Genomic DNA, 20,899 nt, shown 5'->3' on the forward strand with positions numbered 1-20,899 from the left:
GACGTTTGAAGCGGAGGCATATTCTCACGGTTGTCGCTAAAATGTTTGAGCGTGGTAGCGTACGGATGATTTTCTCGTAGAGCCAGCCATTGCTTGGAGGAATCTGTTTGATATACCCAAACCGAACCGTATTCGCAACCCGCGCCGAACTCGAAAGGACGTGTCGTTCGTGATAATCGAGACGAGAGTACATTCGTGCGCGCATGCCTCGCTGCACAGGCGAATGAATTCGCCGTCACTCAGCAGAACTTTTTAAGCTAGAACGGTCTTTGGTGAGTGGTGGACCACACTGAGTTTCTACCAGGGATCCTTCAGGCCTCATCTGGAAAGAAAAAAAAACACACACACCCAAAGAGAGAATGAAAGGCCTGTGGAACAACATGGATGCGGTAACGTTGAGAGTTCGCAGCTGCCGCAACCAGCCATTCGCGTCTACTCGCTGTCCGGTCCGAGAATATATTTTAAATAATTCAATGTGAAAGTTTTCAATTAGCACTGGGTCGATGGAGTATTCGAAGAGATGCGAAGGGATCGGATCAGAAAGCATAGCATAACATCACCATGCTTCGAATACTCGCTATTATATGGCATTTTAGTCGTTCGGTTGTGTTGGTGAGCGCACAGTGAAGTGCGGAAAAGCAAGCGGACATTATTCGTTGCAAGCGGAACGTAATGAGGATGCTGTATCGTGTTGATTAAGATGAAATATTCCACCCGGACACTGCTGGAATGGAAGAACAGAATCGGTCAGCCAGAATAAAGGCCAAGGGCAGTTTGTACCGTACGCGGACCGGTGCAAAGTTTGTGGAAAAGTTTTGCACACCGAAATCAGTGAAATTTTTCAAACATTTTGCCTGCAGCGTGGGGATGGTAAACGGAAGGTGCCGGTACGGAAAAACGGAATTGATTTTGTTTGGTTTCAATTTAGAAACGCTTTAAAAATTCATCCAAAGTACTGTTGCTGTGTGACGGCTACATCAAAAGAAGATAATTCTCCGAGTGATTAAAAATGCATAGCTTATCTGCTAGCTTTCATTCAATTTAACGCACAATATGCAACACCAGACCACTAAGCTGAAAAAGTTGCTTTGCATAATGTTGGTAGTGCACGTGAAACACCATGCGTCTCCATGATGCATCATTAGAGTTCGATCGATGCGAGATGTGCATCCAAAACAATTCAAGGCCTCAGGCATATGAGGCACTGCCCGCAAAGTGTTTCACTCCGAAAGTATGCCAAAGGAATTGAAGCTTTTCCACGCACGGGCAGGCGTCCGGTGAGTGAAAGTTCATTCACAATGAGTTCCTTCAGTGACTGCCACCCAAAAACGGGGAACGCAGCTACGAAGCGCCACGACGAATCTGTATCACCTGTATGACAACCTTTTCGGCTTCGGACGCATCCTGCAAACAGGAGAAGGACGATGACTCTCAGTGATCGCGCGTGAGGCATACCGTTAGCACCATCGCAGCTTTTGTGTGTGGCAACCGCTACACGTCGGTTCGCGGAAAGAATCGAACTCGACCCACACACAAATCGGACTGACCATACACGGTACACGTTGCGTGCAGAAAGTGTATTGGCTTCATGGTTGGTGTGTGTATGTGTTAGTTTGTGTGTTTATGTATAATTTTTTAGTTGGCCGATGAAGTCCTTCTTTTTGCACTGCACATCGTGCTATCCCTTTCCATTATGCCGGATTGTTTCATCCTGAAGAACGGAATAACCAAAAAAAAACCCAACGTCAAACCACACCACACTATTCGCGCGAAAGTGAATTGATCTTGGTTCACTGAAACTTGGATTGGTGGTTTAGTACGTGAATTTTGTTTCCGATCCAATTGGAACCGCATGTTTTTTTTTCTGCCGTGTATTTTGTGCGATTTTTTCGACGCGTTTTTTTTTTGTTTGTGCTGTGCCATGGTAGTGCATCGTGAAGGTATGTTTTTACTTCGTGTGGCACCATTTGCGATTTGTCGTCGGGTGTACGTTAAAATCGGGCTGTCCGTGGGAATCTGTGTGAAAAGTGGGTTGGCTGTGCCTACGATTTGTATTGTAGCCTTTTCCTAGAGAAGCATTTTCAGCTGGGATTTTTTTCCCTTTTGCGTGTGTAAAAGAATGAAGATGAAAAATGAATAGAGTATTATTCCCTCGGCCAACAAGAGCAAGACAGCTTATGTTTATGTGTGTGTGTCTGTGTGTTTCGTGAAACTACCTGAGGGAAAATTGGGAATGTCCGAATGCCAACCAGAAGCCAGAACTCCGTTGGGAAAATGGGAAATGAAGAAAAATTTGCTTTCACACTAAATTGCATCACCGTTGTTCCCGATGTGATGTGGAAAACCATAAGAAGAGCCTGTTGTACAAGCACGGCGTATGGTTAGTTTAGTGCGCGAAGGGAATCGAAAGAAATGCCGGGAAAAGTACACATAGCGACACATCGTTGTCCCAACGGAACCCAGCAGCAGCAGCATTGCGAATGGTGCATGCGATTGTCATCCCGGTGGACGTTGGCGAGTGTTGCGATGATCTCTAGTGAAGTCAACGTGTTGCTGCGTATGGCAACGAATCGCCCCTTGGTATGGAACAGCGTTTCGAGGAACAGCAAAAAAAACTGTTCACATCGGAACAGTTGCTGACAGACAAGTCATCGGAAAAGCCAAAATGCTAGAGGATTAATTTCCCGAATAAGGAAATAGCAATATTAATGTGTGTGAGTGTGTGTGCAAACACAAGTTGGCAAAGGAACGTTCATGTCGTTGCAACGAAAGCTTGTTCAAAGATAGTAGTGACTGAAAGCAATGCCTTTGAGAAGAAAAAAAATAGTGCCAAAGGACGCTAGTTTCCTTCATCACTATCTCTTAGCGCAGTGGATTAGCTACTTGTTCAGTAAACCCGTGTGTAAAGCAACGCGTTCGTCAGTAGTGATAACGGTTGACATAGACGCTGAAAATATGTGCTAAGCATGTATTTGTCTTTTGATGTAGTGCCATGCATTTTGAAGAGAAAAGCGAAGCGTATTTTGTTGATGGATTTATCCTGCGGGTCCCCACTCACCTACCGGACAATGGGTTTTTGGTCCAATAATTGAAGAGAGCTTTCTGGTCTCCAGAGCAACCGGACCGATCCGAGCATAGTGTAACAGGCTTTGACCTTACCTGTTTATCACCTATCTTATCATCGGACTTTCTTCCCGTTCCATCACTTGGTGGAAGTTAGTGAAGCGCGGATACATCTTACTGACTTTACGAACGTTGGACACATTGAGACGTTACTCAATGGTCTGGAAATAAACGGACACAGATTGGTTACGTTCTATGCCAAGTCCAGATTAAGTCTGTCTTACTTTGGCCCGGTACTTTATTATATATCATTCTAAAAGTATGCTTAAGTTTGACGCCTTTGTCGTTCTTGGGCGGAGCCTCGCGGGTTGACCTACTTTCTTGCGCTTAAACGTTTTTGTCATAGCGTGGACATATTTTGCCTCGTAAACAATTTTGGGCTTCGCTGCGCGGGTCAGTTTTGAGTTTTGATTTGGTGTTATTAAATAAACATCCGGGTTCTACCTGTTGACGTTTACCACGGTTGTGGCCAATGCTTACGCAGCACATGTATGTAGCCTACTTGCATTGCACTCATGTACTTTATGTGGGTCATTATAGATTTGGGTTGCAAACTTGTGTTGTCTATTTCTTAAATACCGATCCCAAAGTCTGATTTTTGTAATAGCTGTTACTTTAATACTAGCTGTATAGCAGATTAGATATTATCTGCTACACCTCCCCTCTTTAGGAGAATAATGTTATGACTTGAAAAGAATGACATTATTCTTTACAGTTGCGTTTTTATTCTGTTTTTATGTACTGTTGTTTCTTTGTCTGTTATGTTATGTCTGATAACGCAGTTTGTGCCATTGATGTCTATAATTGTGAATGGTCCAATGTATACTGGGTCTAACTTTCTTCTGTTTTCGTTTGTAAGGTATACTTGGTCTCCTAATTTAACATTACTAGGATTAATATTTTGGTTTAGTACGCTTTGTGTCCTGAATTTTGATTTAATTAGGTTGTTTCTAGCTGTTTCGTTGGATTTCTGTAATTTGAATTTCATTTCGTTGTAGTATTGTTCTACATTGTAGACTGGATCTATTTTTGTTTTGTATATATCTTGTGGTAAATTAGCTTGTCTTCCGAAAACTAGTTCGTAAGGTGTATATCCTGTAGCTGTGTGCATTGTGGTATTGTAAACGAATTCATAGAATTTTGTCCATTGATCCCAATCATCGTGGTGTTCATTAGTGTAACTCCTTAGATATTCGTTTAGGCTTCTATGATTTCTTTCTAACGCTCCTATTGTTTGTGGGTGATATGCTGTAGCAAATGATTGTTTAATTTTGAGAATTTCGGAAATTTTCCTCAACACTTCGTTGTTGTATTCCAAACCTTGATCTGATTTTAGTTCTACAAAATTTCCAAATGTTAGTATGAAGTTTTCTACCAATGCTTTTGCTATTGTGTTAGCTTCTTTGTTGTAAATGGGTATTATTACTATATACTTGGTTAGTTCACACTGAATTGTTACAGCGTATCTATTGTTATTATTTGTTTTCGGTAGTGGTCCTACTGTATCTATTGCTATTACGTCAAATGGTTTTGAAGGAGTTGTCGTCACAACTGTTTCTTCTTTCGTATGTCTTGTCGTTTTATTCGTTATGCATGCTTTACATTTTTGTATAAATTTGCGGATATCCGTCTTCATATGCTTCCAGTTATATTTTTCTTTTAATTTGCTATACAATCGATATTGGCCTATGTGTCCTCCCGAAGGGGTCACATGATAATCCGAGATTATTCTTAGCCTTTCATCCTGCGATTCTATCCACCTGGGTGGAGTATATACGACAATTTCACTATCGGATATAGCTTTATTTGCTATTTCTTTGATTGTCTGCAGGGAATAATACTGGAATATGCTATCATTTGTTGATAGAGCTACTTTGTCTCTTTTGTATTTCTTTGCGATTTGGCATACTTGATGCAGCGCAAACTCTAATGTTTGGCTTGTTTTCGCATTTTTATGTAATGGAATATCGGTCATTCCTAGCGCTTTATTATAATTGTGGTTGTATACCACTATCTCGAGTTTATTCTTTGTTTTGGCCGTTTTTATTTTAAGAAGTTTTTTCACTTCTGAAGCTTTATTTGCTTCCCAGACTGTGGGGTGATCAATCCTCGTCTGTTTTTCATGTTTCTTTTGTGAGACTTGACCTTTTCTTGCCATTGCCCTAGTGTTTACCATGAGTACTGTTTCACTCTTTAACTTTGGAATTGATGCTTTTAGTTCATTCGAGTTAATCACTATTCGTGACAATGCATCAGCAGTTACATTTGCTTTTCCAGATAGGAATTCAATGTCAAAATCGTATTCTTCCAAATCTAGTCTCATCCTTGTGAGTTTAGAAGTTGGGTTTTTCATACCAAACAGATATACTAAAGGCCTATGATCTGTTCGTACTAAGAATTTTCTGCCGTATACATATGGTTTGAAATAGTCAATAGCCCAATGTATTGCTGTTAATTCTTTTTCGATTATTGGTTTGTTCTTTTCACCTGGGGTGAAACCTTTGCTGGCAAATGCTATTGGATGGTCATTACCATCTGTTATTTGTGACAATACTGCTCCGCAAGCCATATCTGAAGCATCTGTCGTTATTATAAATTGTTTGGTGAAATCTGGGTACTTTAGGATAGTTGGTGAAAGTAATCTTTGCTTTAATGTGTCGAATGCATTTTGACATTCCGTTGTCCATTCGAATTTTATTTCCTTTTTAATTAGGTTATTTAAAGGTTTTGCAATCTTTGCAAAATCTTTTATAAATTTTCTATAATAATTACAAAAAGCGACGAATCTTCTGGATTCGTCGGCGCTAGTTGGTATGGGGAATTTCTTTATAGATTCATATTTTGAATCATCCGGATAAATTCCTTTATCAGTAATTTTATGCCCTAAATATGTTACTTGTGTTTTGAAAAAGTGGCATTTTTCTGGGTTAAGCTTAAGATTATATTTTCTTAGCCTATCAAAAACTTTAACTAAGTTACTGATGTGATGCTGCGCGCTGCATCCAGTAACTATTATATCATCTATATATACAAATGCTAGCTCAGGTGTTAAACCTGCCATAGCGATAGCCATCATACGCTGAAAGCTGTTGGGGCTAATGTTCAATCCAAAAGGCATTCGTTTGAATTGGTAATGCCCTGTCGTTGTTGAAAATGCCGTATATTTTCTTGAGTTTTGTTCAAGGGGTATTTGATGAAAACCTGACATAAGATCTAAAGTACTAAAATATTTTGCTCTTCCTAGCTGATCTAAAATGAAATCAATTCGAGGCAATGGGAATTTGTCAGGTAGTACTTTTTTGTTGAGTTGTCGAAAGTCAACAACAAGTCTCCATTTCTTGTTTCCGTCGGTTGCCTTTTTTGGTACTAACAGGATAGGTGAGTTATAAGAAGACACAGAATGTTCTATTATGTCATCTTGTAACATTTTATTTACCTGTTTATGTACTTCTTCTGTCTGTGCGTGTATCTGTTTGTAATTTGGTATATATGTGGGAATATTGTCTTTTAGCTGTATTTCCTGTGTATAAAAATTGTTCGTAGTAATCTGATCATTTTCTAGACAAAAGATGTCGTTATATTGTAAAATAACTTGTTGTAATCTTTGTCTATCTGTTGCTGTGCCATTTTCTATGTCGATTTTTGCCAAAAGTTTGTGTACTCTATCTTTTTTGTTATCGGCTGTTGTGTTAAATTTGAGTATGTTGTAATTTTGTAGCGGTTCAATTTGTGGCTTAAATTCATTATTCTTGATTTGTATTGGTTCATCTCTAGTATTAATAAATTTGATGAACTGGTTATTTTTGCTAATAATTGTGTTACCGCAAAAAACTCCTGGCTTAATTTCTTGTGCTGATATGATAGAATCTTCTGTAATATGTGTAAATCTGATTTTCTTTATAACTTCGCTTCGTGGAGGTAGGTACATTCCCTTGACGTCTCCATCTTCCAACGGATGATACACTTCTATACCGTTATGGATCAAATGGAGTGATTCCATTCGATATAAAATGTCGCAATTGTAGTGTTTGAAGAAGTCTCTTCCCAAAATTCCGTCTGCCAGTAATTCAACATTTTCGGTAATTAAATGAAATTTGTGGTTGATTATGGCGTTGTTGAAATGTAAGTCTGTATCTAGTGAGCCTACTGTACTGATCGGGTTATTACAAATGCCTGTTAGTGTGATTAGGTTGTTAGTATTAATGTTAGAATATGGTTTTACTTTGTTTCTCTTCAGTAGCGATACTGATGCACCTGTATCTACCATTAAGATGCAATATGCGTCATCCGTAGCCTGTATTTTTAATTTGATGTAGTCTGCTCCCGTTAAATTTATTGCAAATATGTGTCGTTGATTTGGGACGACATGGGTTGATCTAAAAAATTGTTTCCCTGTGCTTGTACTGACGTTTGGTAAATACGGCGATTATTATTTGTTCGCCAGTTTTGATTTCTAGTGTTTTGTGGGTTTGCCCTATAATTTTGTTGTGGCCTATTATCTGAATTGTACCTGTTTCTGTCGTTGTAGTTGTTAGTAACTCGCTTCTGGTGATACGCGTAGTTTTGTTTGTATTTGTTGTATCTGTGATTTGTGTTGTTATTGTAAGTGTTATTCCTAGTGTATGGTTTGTCAGGCATTCTAACATTGAAAACATGCTTGTTAGTCTCATCACCCTCGTTTTCCATTACTTTTTGTGTAACGTCTGTTATGGTCGTAAATGTTCCTGCCTTCAGAAGCGTTTTTGTTTCCGCATTAGTGATCTTCTCCTTTAGAGTATCTATTCCTTTTTTCACGATCATGTCGTTTGCCACTTTTTCTGGGATTCCTTGTTCTAAGTAAATTACCTTTAACTTTGCTGTCAACAATTCTACTTCATTGCAAATCTTTTGAGTATCTCCGGATTTTATTGCTCTAAGTTTTGCTATTACTTTGTCCGGATTAGTTTTCTCTTCACACCTTAATTTTATATCATCCAATAGTTCCTTGAATGTTGTTATCGATGTTGGTAATCCTATTCTTGCTTTACCTGTTAATCTAGTTCTTAAGAATTTTACTAGCATTTCTTCGTGTTGTTCGTTCAACTCGAACAGTAACTTAGAGGCATCTTCGAAGGTGCTAAACAATTCAGCTGATCCATCGTAGATGGGTACTAGCCCTGTGGCTAATTTTATATCGAAATTAGTCATTTTTATTCCTTTTGTTTTAAATGTTGCCTGAGGTTTTTGCTCTTTTATCTCTGTTTCCTCGGCTAAACTTTCTAACGACGAGTTTATCAATTCGTTTTCTATTTTGCAGCAGATTTCTTCCCATGCATTTTTTGCGGTGCGTTTTAGCTGTATTATTTCCTCTATACCGTATTTTCTGTTATTTATTTCTATTTCCTTTTGGATCTCCTTATGTAATTCCTCAGCTTGCAATTTTAGTTGTGTTAGTCTACTCGTTCTTAATTTTTGAGTTTTATCGTTTAATTTCTTAAGGATATATTGTAATTTTTGAACTAATTCTATTAGTTTTGACATACCTGTCTATTTTGCATTGATTAATAGTTACTCCTTTACTTGCCGGTGTATTTTCTGCAATTCATCTGCTGATCATGTTGCCTGGTTGTTTTCTTCTTATCGGCTGCTCTTCGTGGGGTTCCTGATCGATGTCTTCAACGTTGGAGGCTCCTGCCTCTTGGGATCCCGCCGGTCACCATTTGTGAGCCGTGGTCTCGCCTTCCACTCGCCTTGTTTTGCTTTTCCGCTCTCACTCGTTCATTATCACTCACTTTGGCAGCGTTAATGTTTGGATTGCTCTTCTTTCTGCCTGCTGCGAAACCATCTTGTATGCCATTTTTAGTACTTTGATGATTAACACAATCGTCACCATTATTAACACCAGATTCAACTTGAGTTCGTGATTGACGTGCTGTTCACTGTGTACATTCTGTGTTTGAATGATCGTAAGATCATTATCTCCTTGCACTTTCGTAGTTGGAGTAGAGTTTTTTCCACCCATTTTTATTTCTTCACGTACATGTGTTGCTTATGCAATTCTGGTATACATATGCACTTCTGGTACACTTTTACCTGTGTAACACGTTAACTGTACACTGCCAAAATTTGCTGTATCGTCAATTTTTCAATTCACTTATTGTTTTCTGCTACACTTTTGCATTTTTAATGCACACTTGCTAATCATCACGTTTGGCGCAAATGTTTTGTCTCTTTTTTTTTTCTCGGGATCTCAATATTGACACCATCCTTCTATGCGTATTGTTTGGATTCACATTGTCGACTGTATTTTTAACGTGGTTATAACTGCACTGTTGTTCACATTACGCACTTTTAGTGTTTCTTTAATAGACTCACTCGATGAGACAGTTTTTCCATCCGAAGATTGCCGATTAAAGTCACGGTCGCCATGTAACAGGCTTTGACCTTACCTGTTTATCACCTATCTTATCATCGGACTTTCTTCCCGTTCCATCACTTGGTGGAAGTTAGTGAAGCGCGGATACATCTTACTGACTTTACGAACGTTGGACACATTGAGACGTTACTCAATGGTCTGGAAATAAACGGACACAGATTGGTTACGTTCTATGCCAAGTCCAGATTAAGTCTGTCTTACTTTGGCCCGGTACTTTATTATATATCATTCTAAAAGTATGCTTAAGTTTGACGCCTTTGTCGTTCTTGGGCGGAGCCTCGCGGGTTGACCTACTTTCTTGCGCTTAAACGTTTTTGTCATAGCGTGGACATATTTTGCCTCGTAAACAATTTTGGGCTTCGCTGCGCGGGTCAGTTTTGATTTTTGATTTGGTGTTATTAAATAAACATCCGGGTTCTACCTGTTGACGTTTACCACGGTTGTGGCCAATGCTTACGCAGCACATGTATGTAGCCTACTTGCATTGCACTCATGTACTTTATGTGGGTCATTATAGATTTGGGTTGCAAACTTGTGTTGTCTATTTCTTAAATACCGATCCCAAAGTCTGATTTTTGTAATAGCTGTTACTTTAATACTAGCTGTATAGCAGATTAGATATTATCTGCTACAATAGCTTGTGAAAAAGGGATTTACATTGTGAAGGCTTGCTTGGTATTGGTGTGTCATACAAATAAAAAAAACTGTTCAGCCAAGACCGACCTAGTGCCAATTTTTTTTTTCATTGTTGTTATCCACAAATCATGTCGACTGGGCAAAATGAATATGCTCACTTCAACAATCGTCTCTAGTGTGTGTGTATAGCACTGGGAACTTTTTCTTCGAATTCCAAGTGCTAGCTTATCGTAGCTCGTTGCTGGCGACGAAATGCGTCAACTACGCTACCAAGGTAACGGAAAGCTTGCCAGACTAACCCTTCTCTAGGTTGGATTGGCATTCCTGCGGTACCAGCACTTGTGGAATCGTTTGACCATAAGCAAAACTTCTTGCATGCATCTATCTCTACTAGTTAGTGTGTTATTACCTTTTTTCTGAGCATCATGCTATTTCTTCCGCATTGGAAAACTCACAATCTCAGTAATTCAACACGCATTTCCATTTACCTGCCGATGCTGGTACTTGGAATTGTTCGAATACTAATCGAGATCGATGTTTATGTTCCCTGACGACGACGAGGACGACGATGATGATGATGATGATGTGGGCGGTTACGTATGATAAGATCGGCAATAGCGGCAGCATAGCACCAAAAAGGAGAACAAAGTGGAAGTAATGTGACCGGAAAAAGGAAGTGCGTACCTTTTTAAATGGAAACACTCTGCGCAGTGCAGACGCCTAGCATCGGTTCTAAATGGATGCTAAATGTGATGTTGCAGTTAATGTGATCTAGCCATACGAGAGTTTGGGCGCCGTGTTTTACTGCTTACCGCTCGCAGTTGAGCGGTGGCCCAACTTTATTGAATAGTACTAACGTTTTAACGTCGCTGAACTAAATGCGTGAACCTTTTTCCGTATTTACGTCGGTAAATAAAATGCACAGCATCCTTCGAGTGATTTGGTGAGTTTAAGGGTGAAGCGATTCGCCTTAGCACCGGACGATTTTGATTGTGATGTTTGAAATTTTATTTTCCAAAATTCGCCCACTCTCGGGTGTTGTTTCGCTTCCCTTCCGATTTGTGGCGTCAGAAGATGCGGTAGAATGGCAGTAAGAATCCCTGACTTGGCTCGTAATTTATACCTGTCCATCATCCACAAATGGCACATCTCAGACCCAACCCAATCAAAAATCGTCATTCCAGGAAAGAGACATCATTCCACATTTTGAGTCAGAAGACAAACCAACAGCCCTTGAAGGTACCGGGCTCGAACGATGTAGTACTTCTCCGGTGTACCAGTTTATAGAGCTGTGTTTAATATTGAATCAACCATTTCCTTCGAGGAAGTTATTGAGAAACGGCATGTCTCACGTGGATAGAGGCTAGAGGAGGTGTGCGGTAAAATTTTTGTCCGACTAAAGAGGGAAGTGATGGCATTTGCATACTTACTAGTAGTAGATGATACATTTGCAGCACTTTATGCTCAATTTCGTTTGTAATTCCACCATCGAATAGCTGATGTTTAATGTAAACTTTTAAACAAACTTTAATTGCAGCTTATGAAATCATGCAAAGCATGGGAAATGAGAAACAAACATTGCTCTAAGGTTCCTTTTAATATTTTATGAAACGTCTATTTTGCCTATCAAAACGATGAAACACATTTTTAAACCCAAAACTGATATTCAATTTCGAAGCATTCGAATAGACTGCCATGGTTCGTTCGAATTTGGCCAAAGTTTACTCCTTGATTGGTACGACAGATGTGTATATATTACAAACAGTGAGTAAGGAATCACAACGATAGCATCAATATTGGTGTTGGAGAACAAATCGCAAATTGATTTTCTTTATTTAAAGCCAACAAACGCACTTCTGGCCCGCCGCCTTGTGCCACAACACGATGTACCCTGCTGTGTTCAGAGCACAAAATTAGGTAAGCGTTTCGGATGAGGTGAAATGTTCTGGGAAAATATTTCCTCGAGCATTAAACGCAAGCATTATGCTTTCCGCATGAACTTCGTTCAAGTGAGCGCGCGCGCGAGAGTACGAGTGCTTTAAATTTTTGCCAGCCTCACGACGGCATGGAAGAGTCGAGTGGCATAAATTTAACTCCCATTCTCGGTGTTTTCCCAGAAGTGGCGTATGTTTTTCTTCTGCATCCACCTGGCTCCCCCGCCCGATTCAGCGGTGTTCTGCGATGCCGATGAGTCTGGTGCTTGTTGCCTGTCGGTATGGTATAGGAGAATCACCTTCTCTGTTGACGCCATAGTGGAGCGGTTTTTTTTTATTTCTTCTTTTTTATGTCGATTCTACAAACAGTTGGCAATGACACTGTACCCATGCTTACTCACTGCCAGGGACAAGCCAGGGATGTACAGTGTATGGGGGCAGACAACAGAAACTCCATACCTGTGCCGGGTGATCTACGCTGGAGAGCACTGTGAAGCACTGTAATCTTGGGGACTCGGAGATCGGGTCGTGGCAATGTGAAATATTAGGAAGGGCAGCAGGAAGACAGAGAAAACGATTTCCTGTCACCTTTGATTATGCAATGTTTGAAGAAAATTAAAAAGCAACAGAAGCTTCGTTACGCTTTCCATCCGCTGCGATCCGTGCTGACGGTTACAAGTGGAATGGTCCTTGAGCCTACGTGAGACGCTCTTCTCAATCGGGATGCACGACGTCTTGGCATGAATTGGTTAGGCGCGCGACACGGCAACACATGACTATCTCACTTAAACTGTGCCGGGCACTTCAGTTGTCATCAGTTTCATTTGTATCGTACCACGGCGATGGAAGAGATGGAATACCGACAAGAAAAAATCATCATCATCCTTCAACAATCTCCACAATCATAGGGGTTTTTTTCCTTCTTCTCGTTTTCTGCTTTTTTCATTAAATGGGAAAGATTTTCCTTTCGCCAAACCCTAGCATGACAGCCTCCCTTGGGAGTTCTGAAGAATGATATTATCGCTTGCATTTGATGTACCTGGCGGAGACTTACTGGCGTTACTAGGCTTTCTTTTTTTTTGCTGCAAAAAATGGGCTTGTTAGCGGCGACGGCGAAAACATCAACGCCTCCATGGTGTGGTATCAATAAAGCCAGCTGCCGCTGTGTTGATGGATTTTTCATTCTTTCCAAGGCGTAAAGTGAATTTTTATAAGATGGAAATTTAAACCTTACTGCACGCTTTCGGCCGTACGGTTTTTGAAGAGGTGAAAAACCCCGAGCAGGTTTTATTTCCAAGCACTTTGCACCCTTTTAATGACCGAACATTGAAGTCCATTGTTATTTGTGCAAAAGCTTGAAATAAACACAAGCTGAAAAATAATTTGCATAAAATCTGCACCATTGTCCTTGGGCACAAACCAAGCTGGCAAAGTTCCCCTCCGAAGGCTAGGGAAATGCTTGAAGCTACGAAATATTTCTCGCTTGATGTTAGAGTCCAATTCAAAAAGTGGCCAGTATTTGGGACTAGCTACAAGCAAGAACCAGAAACGAAACGTACCGTCCGTTTCGTTCTGGCTTGTACCGGGGTATAAGCTTGGGCAAATAGGAAAACAAAACAAATATGCCGAGAACGTATCTCACCAATTACCTTTTGCGGCATCCGTTTTTTTTTGTTTTCTTTGCCCGGGGAAAGCAATCATACCCATCGTCCAATCCTATCTGGTTAGCTCACTGGTTGTCGGTCTCTGGTGGCTCGATAGCTCGGGACCCCAAACCCTAACGTTATCATTGTGACACCACACCACTCACCGTCTCAGCCTCGCTCGTTACGTTCCGTCCAGTCATGCCAGTGCGCCTGCCCGGAATCATCACCGTGGAATGTGTCAAACAAAACAAGATAGACACTGGCAGAGGAATGACCTTTTTGCGTAAAATTTTCACCGAAAGCAAGCCTCCGTTCCATCCGACCGGCCTGGGTTTGTGGAAGCGGGGGTTGATAGACCTTCGTGCTTGTTGTCCTTTGAAAGCATACCGGTTTCATCCAGCTAATGTGAGCCTCGCACCGAACAAACACACACGCACACACACACTTTGGGCCGTTATGCCTGGGCGGTGAAAAGTTACTAGGTACGATACTCCTTTCACCTGCACCATTCGCACATCCAAGAACAGGCGTTGGCTTTTGATTTGTCCTCGAGAGCCTTTTCCATCTTCCGTTCGCGTCATTACGGGGGCCCAGGCTCTAGTGTCTCCGTTTGTTATTGTCCTTCCTATTTGCTCTCTTTGTGGAAGTATCTAAGAACGCTACCGTTGTATCGTGGCATGGTGCTTATTGACGGAATGTAGGCTGCACGAGTACTGGAGGCACCAGCGTGAGTGGCAAACGTCAGCATTCAAGGGATTAAGGATGCGTATTTTTATTCCGTACTGGGAACGGAGATGTCCCTTTTTTGGGGGGAGGGAAGGGAGGATGCGAGACCGGCATCTTGAACGCATCCATTCGGCCGTTTCCGTGAACCGGTGGCACCGAAGCTCGGTGTTGGTGTCATTGGAATAAAGTAAAAACGCTCAAACACAAACCAGCTCCCCTCACGTCGGTACCAATTCCCCAACGTGGGAAGTAGAAAGATAAACGTCAGTAACTGTATTATTTATCGCTTTTTTCCTTAGCAACGCTCGCGCGTTTAAAAGGAACACTGCAGAATACACTAGGACGATTTCACGTACCGTGAAAAGAAAAAAAATGGAGCGGTTGCCGATTCAAAGAGAGAATGTGCAGAACCGCGCCGTATACACACAGCATAAGCCGCAGGAAGCGTAGTGTCGATGTAGAGAGGCTGGAAAGGTGGAAAGGATGTTCTTAAAGCACAAAACTTCCACCATTGCCGAGCCGGCTGAACGCGGGAAGCTTTAGAGGTTAAATTGAAACTCAAAAGCAACGGGTCCCCTAACGTTCGGAACCCGCCAACCCAAAGCGGGTCGGAAATCCAAACCAACCATTCACATTCGTGTGATGGTATGTGTGTGTGTGTGTGTGTGTAGCAGTGTATGACAAGCGAGCAGTTAAACGGAACCTTCAGATTTTCCTTCAGAGACGTGCCACAGGAAGAAAATGAAACTCTGCAACGGCAGCGGATCGCAAACATCACAGGCGACTGTTGGATACAACCACGCGTGTGGTGCGCAAGAAAGGAGAAGACGGGGTGGGTGGGTAGTGTTTTGGGAATTATGCGGTATGTCATTCGCCGTATGCGACCCATTGAGAAGGAAAATGTGTTCTGTTGTGGGAAAAATTAAGCACCGAAATGTGCGAAATAACGTGGCAATTATGTTAAAATGATTTACCATCGATATCGTGTTCCGGTGTCGGCGAATAAAGCGTGGTTGTCTGTGGGGCGTATAATTTGTCGAAGATAGCTTCATAATATGACAGTTGATTAGTTAACACCGCTGCCAGCAGCTGCAGTTGCAGAGGATGTTTTTTTTAAACCGAGAATTATTGCACTAAAAAAGGCATAGCCAAAAAGGAATATTGTAGTATATCGTGATTTTGAAAGATGCTTCTCCTTTATGCAACTTAAAGTTTTTTAAACTATATAGTATATATAAGTGTATAGAAAGTATTCCGAATAAAATTTCTTCAACTCAATGTAAACATAATTTCATTCCCCATATGGCTGTAGCCATTTTGCATCAAGTTAAGTGCTTTCCGTGGTGAACACAAACCAGTCAGGTGCAAATCTGATAGGGGAAAAAACATAATCCGCAACCATAATCCGATTGCAAAACCAGAAACCATTGATACATTCTATTGAATCGTACATTTGCTTGAGAGTCGCCGATTAGCAACACGAAGAGCGCTCAGAAAATCGATCGGAGGAAGAAGCGAAAAACTCCTTGTACATGATACACTTATCGGTTGGAATAAAAATCCAGAAGAACAAAGACTAAAGCAAAAAAAAGATTACCTTCTTGCACGTTTTGCCATGCGTCGCTGAGGAGGCATGAGAGAATTCATCAATACCTGTAAATCGGTTACTGTGCTAGCCAAGGTAACGTCATGAATGAGGTAACGATACGCATTGACATGTGAATCTGATTGCCTTCCCGTGACGAGTGCCGGCTATACACGGTCCATGCCAGTCAAAGCTAATCGTGGTTCAGTACGGCCACTGAAATTGATTCTAAAGCTTAAGAAAATCCCTGTTGTAGCGTATAAGGAGCGTATATGATATTAGCATTTGCACGAGGATGTATCGTATGCAATAGTGGTGTCTTTTCCCCCACCTGAGGTAGTCGCATTTAGTAGCAACAAGCTCGAAAAAGAACCATCCTCTGGTAGGCCATGAGGTTGTGTATCTGTTTGTACGTATGTATCCGAGAGCAATTGCGGAAGAAGCTGTTTACGAAAACATTTTGCTTTACCGATAATCCGGATTATCTTTATTGAAATTTATCGTTATTTGTGCATGACATAATTTCCTCGCTCGACGCGCCGCCTATCGACTGCCTACCGGGGTTTTGTGCGGTTTTCTTACCGAAGAACATCTCAGCAGCGAATGGTTGAGGTCGATGCCGAACTAAATGAAACAAGGGAAAGTTTGCTAGCTGTATCAAGATGCCCCGGTCGGTTGTAAGTTCTACGCTTTCTGGCCTTTGTTTGTTTAGACAGAGGGAGAGTCTGTGCTTCTCGGCATTTCAATTCAATAGCGGGTGCAGAGGTGCAGATTTAAGGATTTGCGAGTGTTTTAATATTCGATAAGGCCCGCGCCTCAATCGATCAACCGTTGTTGGCGCACGAATACATTTCCTTCAGTTGGTGTATGTGTACAATGACCTGATAGTACTGACCAGTTTACACCACTCTCTGAAACGATATTAAAGCATAATTTAGCTTCTACTGTGATATGAAATGCCGGAAGAAATGTGGGATCGATTTTCTCAGTTTGCGATGTTGATGGTGCATACTTTATGACCCACAATGGCAAAGCACAGGTGCGCGCGGAGTGCAAGACAATGAAATTACTTGCATCCTGCCAGCAACATAGGTCAGGTTGCAAAACTCGCTGCATGGTACATAAATCAATTTAAGAACAATAAAATAGATTATTTGTACCGCATGTATGGAACCCGTTGGCTGCTTCTGCTTCTTCTTCTTGTAGTGACCAATCACTCGCCCGTAAGACTATTCATTATTTGTCCACTCATGCGTGAGTAATCATGCTCATAAAGCAAATATCTCTTCTCATTCATGAAAGATAAATTTGGTTCACGGTTGCATAGTTACAGTTCATTTCCTGAAAGCATCCCATGGTACCAACTTGCCGACGGTGTGCTATGGTGGATGTAACGGTAAGATTTCATGTCTTGTGTAGACATTCGCAAGGAATCCCTCGCTTGCGGCTGTGGTCGATATTGAATCGCTGCCCGAGCAGATAACAAAGCTGTCGCGATGTTTAAGGCTTATGCTACCAAGGGATGGTCGGAAAATGCGCTCCAACAGTAACAGATTTTGGAGGTTAGTTGAAGGATTATGGTGAGGATATTGGTGGCCGATTTTTCTCCCTCATCTATCTCTCGACGGCATTAGCGTTATCCCTGAAGAAAAATTCAAACCAAACTACCAATTTCGGTGGAAAACCGTGATTCGTGTACTGTTATGGTCGGTGGAAAAATTGTGCGCTACACTTTATGTTGCTGTACGTTCTGGTCATACGAAGGAATTCGTGATCAAAACTACCACAGAACAAAAAAAGAATAACAACGATTCAGCACTGGTGGATAACAGGCACCCAATCGTGTAAGGTGCGGTTACGAAACGGTCAGCTCTAGTGTATACACGGATAGTGCACTAGTTATGCTGTAAATGGTTCATGGCCGTTCGGTGCAGTTGAATGCATGCGCCTCGGCACTGTACGATGCTTGTCGTGTACTGTTGGTCTAGGTGTCTTTTAGCAAAGGATTTACGAACTAAACACAACCTCAAGAGAGGTTTGATGGCGCCACACAAATGGCATGGGCAATAAAGCCTGGTAAGGCAAGAATTTCAACGATACCTATTAGGGCGGATTTTTGCTCGCTGGTCGTTTGTCTCACCCGGAAACGAGATACTTGCCGATTTCCTTGGAGGGTATAAAACCGATTGCATCGGCTTCCGGTTGCATTTACAGATATTTATGGTTCAACTTATGATTTAGCAGGGTAAATCATACCCCTCTAATCGAATTTGCTTCTAATGAAGCATATTAAGCATATGGAAGCTGAAGGAAGAAGTTGTTTAAATGACTTAAGGAGTTTTATGTAAAAAAACAACTTGAATTTAAAGTAAAGGAAAATTATTGTTTCGCTGCTACTCACTTACTACTAAGAGTGAGAAAATCGAGAAATGATATTTATCGTTCTCAATAACTTTTTTACCATAGTCTGGCTACAAATATGAACTGGAGAATAGGAAACGGTTGGCATTAGGCAATATTACAGATATGATGAAGTTGGGAAAGAGTACGAGAAAAGAAACACAAACTATGACACGACAAACACGGCGGTTTTGCTGGTTCCAACATCATAAAGATATCCATTTTTTCATTACCTTCTAGTGAACAAAGCAATATGAAGTGGAGTGCTAGTGGATCCTAAAAAAAAGCAAGGAATAAAAATCTGCTGTGTAACAAAAATGTTCCGTTACGAAGATGACCGCCAATCGATGTTGTCGCTGCTGCTGGCATGAAAATGATCTTCAGCTACAGCGCGTATTGGAGCGAAAAGTGTTTGCGGGTGACGATCCCGGTCGACGTTGTGATTGCCAGCCACGATCCTAAACTGCGTCTAAGGTCCGGTTCGATAAAGTGATGGGAATTGCGAAACGATGCCAGAAACATCATGCTCTAAATGACACCGTGTCGCAAACTGCGTTCCTTTCGCAGCTATTGAAGTATGTTAACGTTGACAACGCACGGCACGTTGAAGGTACGGTACCAGGATACGTGAAATTCGAGTGTAATTAGTGAGCTTACACGAAAAACGTTATGTTTTATTTTTTCTCGTCGTCCAGGCCGGGAAGATACTGTACATGATATGGTATGTTGATAGTAACAGCAGACTGAACTCAACATTTGTATCAACGTATGCAACTTGACGACTCTGTGCGCGATACGCTGCAAGTGATCCCATCATGACTAGCGTGAGGATGAGTTCGCAGTGTGTGAGCAGTTTTTTTCTTCTTCTCTGGTAGTTTTTAAAAGAGCAGAACCACATGAATCCGCACAGCTACGCTACTTTCGCTGAATTGCGTGTGGGAGTGTGCATCTTAAAATTGCACTTTGCCCACATGTGAACAACGTGCAGCGGAGTTAAAAAAAAAGAAAGCTGCATACATCATGCCTGCTGCTGAGAGTGTTCATACGGTTTCGCATCCTTTCATCCCCAGTGACGCATTAGCACACGACAGCCGCTAACGCGGAACAGAAGACATCGGCCGTGTTACGAAAGGATGCAAATAAATGAAAAGATGAATAATAAATGAGACAACACTACGCGGTGAATGAATGACCGCGTAATGGCGGCCGTACGCTGTACAACTCAATGCGGACGGTATGCTGCTACCATACTATTCGAAGAAATATGAAACACAAGGATATGGCAAATTGTTGCACGTACCGGGAGCCCCTGGTGTAATGGTGTAAAAGAGCAAAATGTGGTAGCTGCAAATGGAGCTAAAGAACGGTTATTGTTTTCGGTGGCGCCCTGCATATGAAAAAGGGGCTTTGTGTGATGAAAGGTGAAAAATGAGTGTATCAAAAATGCGCTGTATCTCGCACCATACAGCTTTATTCGGTCGGTGTTTAGTGACAAGGAAGCATCCAGTTTTGCATCGAACCCATAGCGCGAGGTGAATCTGTATCCCGCACCTCGTGTGGTTTTTTTTTCATTATGGCGAAATGTGTTGTATGTGGAACACCGTACGTTCGTAGTATGGTGCCGTGATTGTAAATGTGTTGCTAGTTTGAAAGCTGAACATTTTGATGAAAATCAGTCGGCAACGAAAACCATTTTACAGCAAGAGAAAACAAAATTGTTACTTATCTAGTAGAACACGATTGATTTAACACATTGTGTTGCCGTGAAATGAAAGTCAAAGTGGTTAATCGTCGAGTACAAGTGCAATCAAAGAGCAAGTGAATAACGGGCTAAAGTGATCGTCCAAAATAGGAAGTATTTGTTTGTGTGTTCAGTGATCAGTGCATGAGTGAGAAATAAAATAAAAGTTGCGAATACTATCACAAATCAGTTGAGTGCTCTCAATCAGTGATCAATGGTGCTGTAATGTAATTTTGTTCGTTTGCAAAAAATGTGCGAATCGTACGAGTGGGCAACGGCATACAGAAAATAGTGTTGTTATTGAATCATTGTCAACCGTTACGCAATAATTGTTGTTAGCAAGTTTGTGCTCAATTTGTAAGATTAGCAGATAAGTCGAACCCCGTTCATCATAGATCCTTATTCTCCTTGACATACTGAAATCCTTCGTCCTGCAACCTTTCCCTAGCGTTAATATAGAATGTGGCAATCTTTTAGATAAACAAAAAAATCATAGCCCCAATCGTTACTCCAATCGAGGGCTACATTTTACAGTATCCGTAGACGGAATGAGCAATGTATAGGAATGATCTCACACTTCTTAACGTTCCTGAGACTGATATCCGAAAAACAGGAATAGCACGTTGAACGCTCGATAAGGTCTCTTAAACACTTTGCGAAGGTCTTGATGCGCTGTTCAAAGGTAACATATGA

At 41.3% G+C, this 20,899-nt stretch overlaps 1 protein-coding gene across 12 annotated transcripts in view; it reads left to right on the forward strand.

Moving 5' to 3' along the window:
- LOC125761375 (tyrosine-protein phosphatase Lar) overlaps positions 1-20,899 on the forward strand; it is a 254,654-nt gene that overhangs the window by 91,068 nt on the left and 142,687 nt on the right. Inside the window, exons 1-2 of one of the 12 annotated variants that reach the window (XM_049422440.1) lie at positions 114-1,940; positions 18,706-20,888. The exons of 9 other annotated variants lie outside the window; for them this stretch is intronic. The gene's annotated coding sequence lies outside the window, so the exon portion shown is untranslated. Of the gene's footprint in view, positions 1-113; positions 1,941-18,705; positions 20,889-20,899 lie in introns of those variants that run through there. 2 more of the 12 variants (XM_049422444.1, XM_049422443.1) reach the window with 2 other exon arrangements.

Source organism: Anopheles funestus, chromosome 2RL (genome assembly GCF_943734845.2).
Source record: "Anopheles funestus chromosome 2RL, idAnoFuneDA-416_04, whole genome shotgun sequence".
Classification (NCBI taxonomy): domain Eukaryota; kingdom Metazoa; phylum Arthropoda; class Insecta; order Diptera; family Culicidae; genus Anopheles; species Anopheles funestus.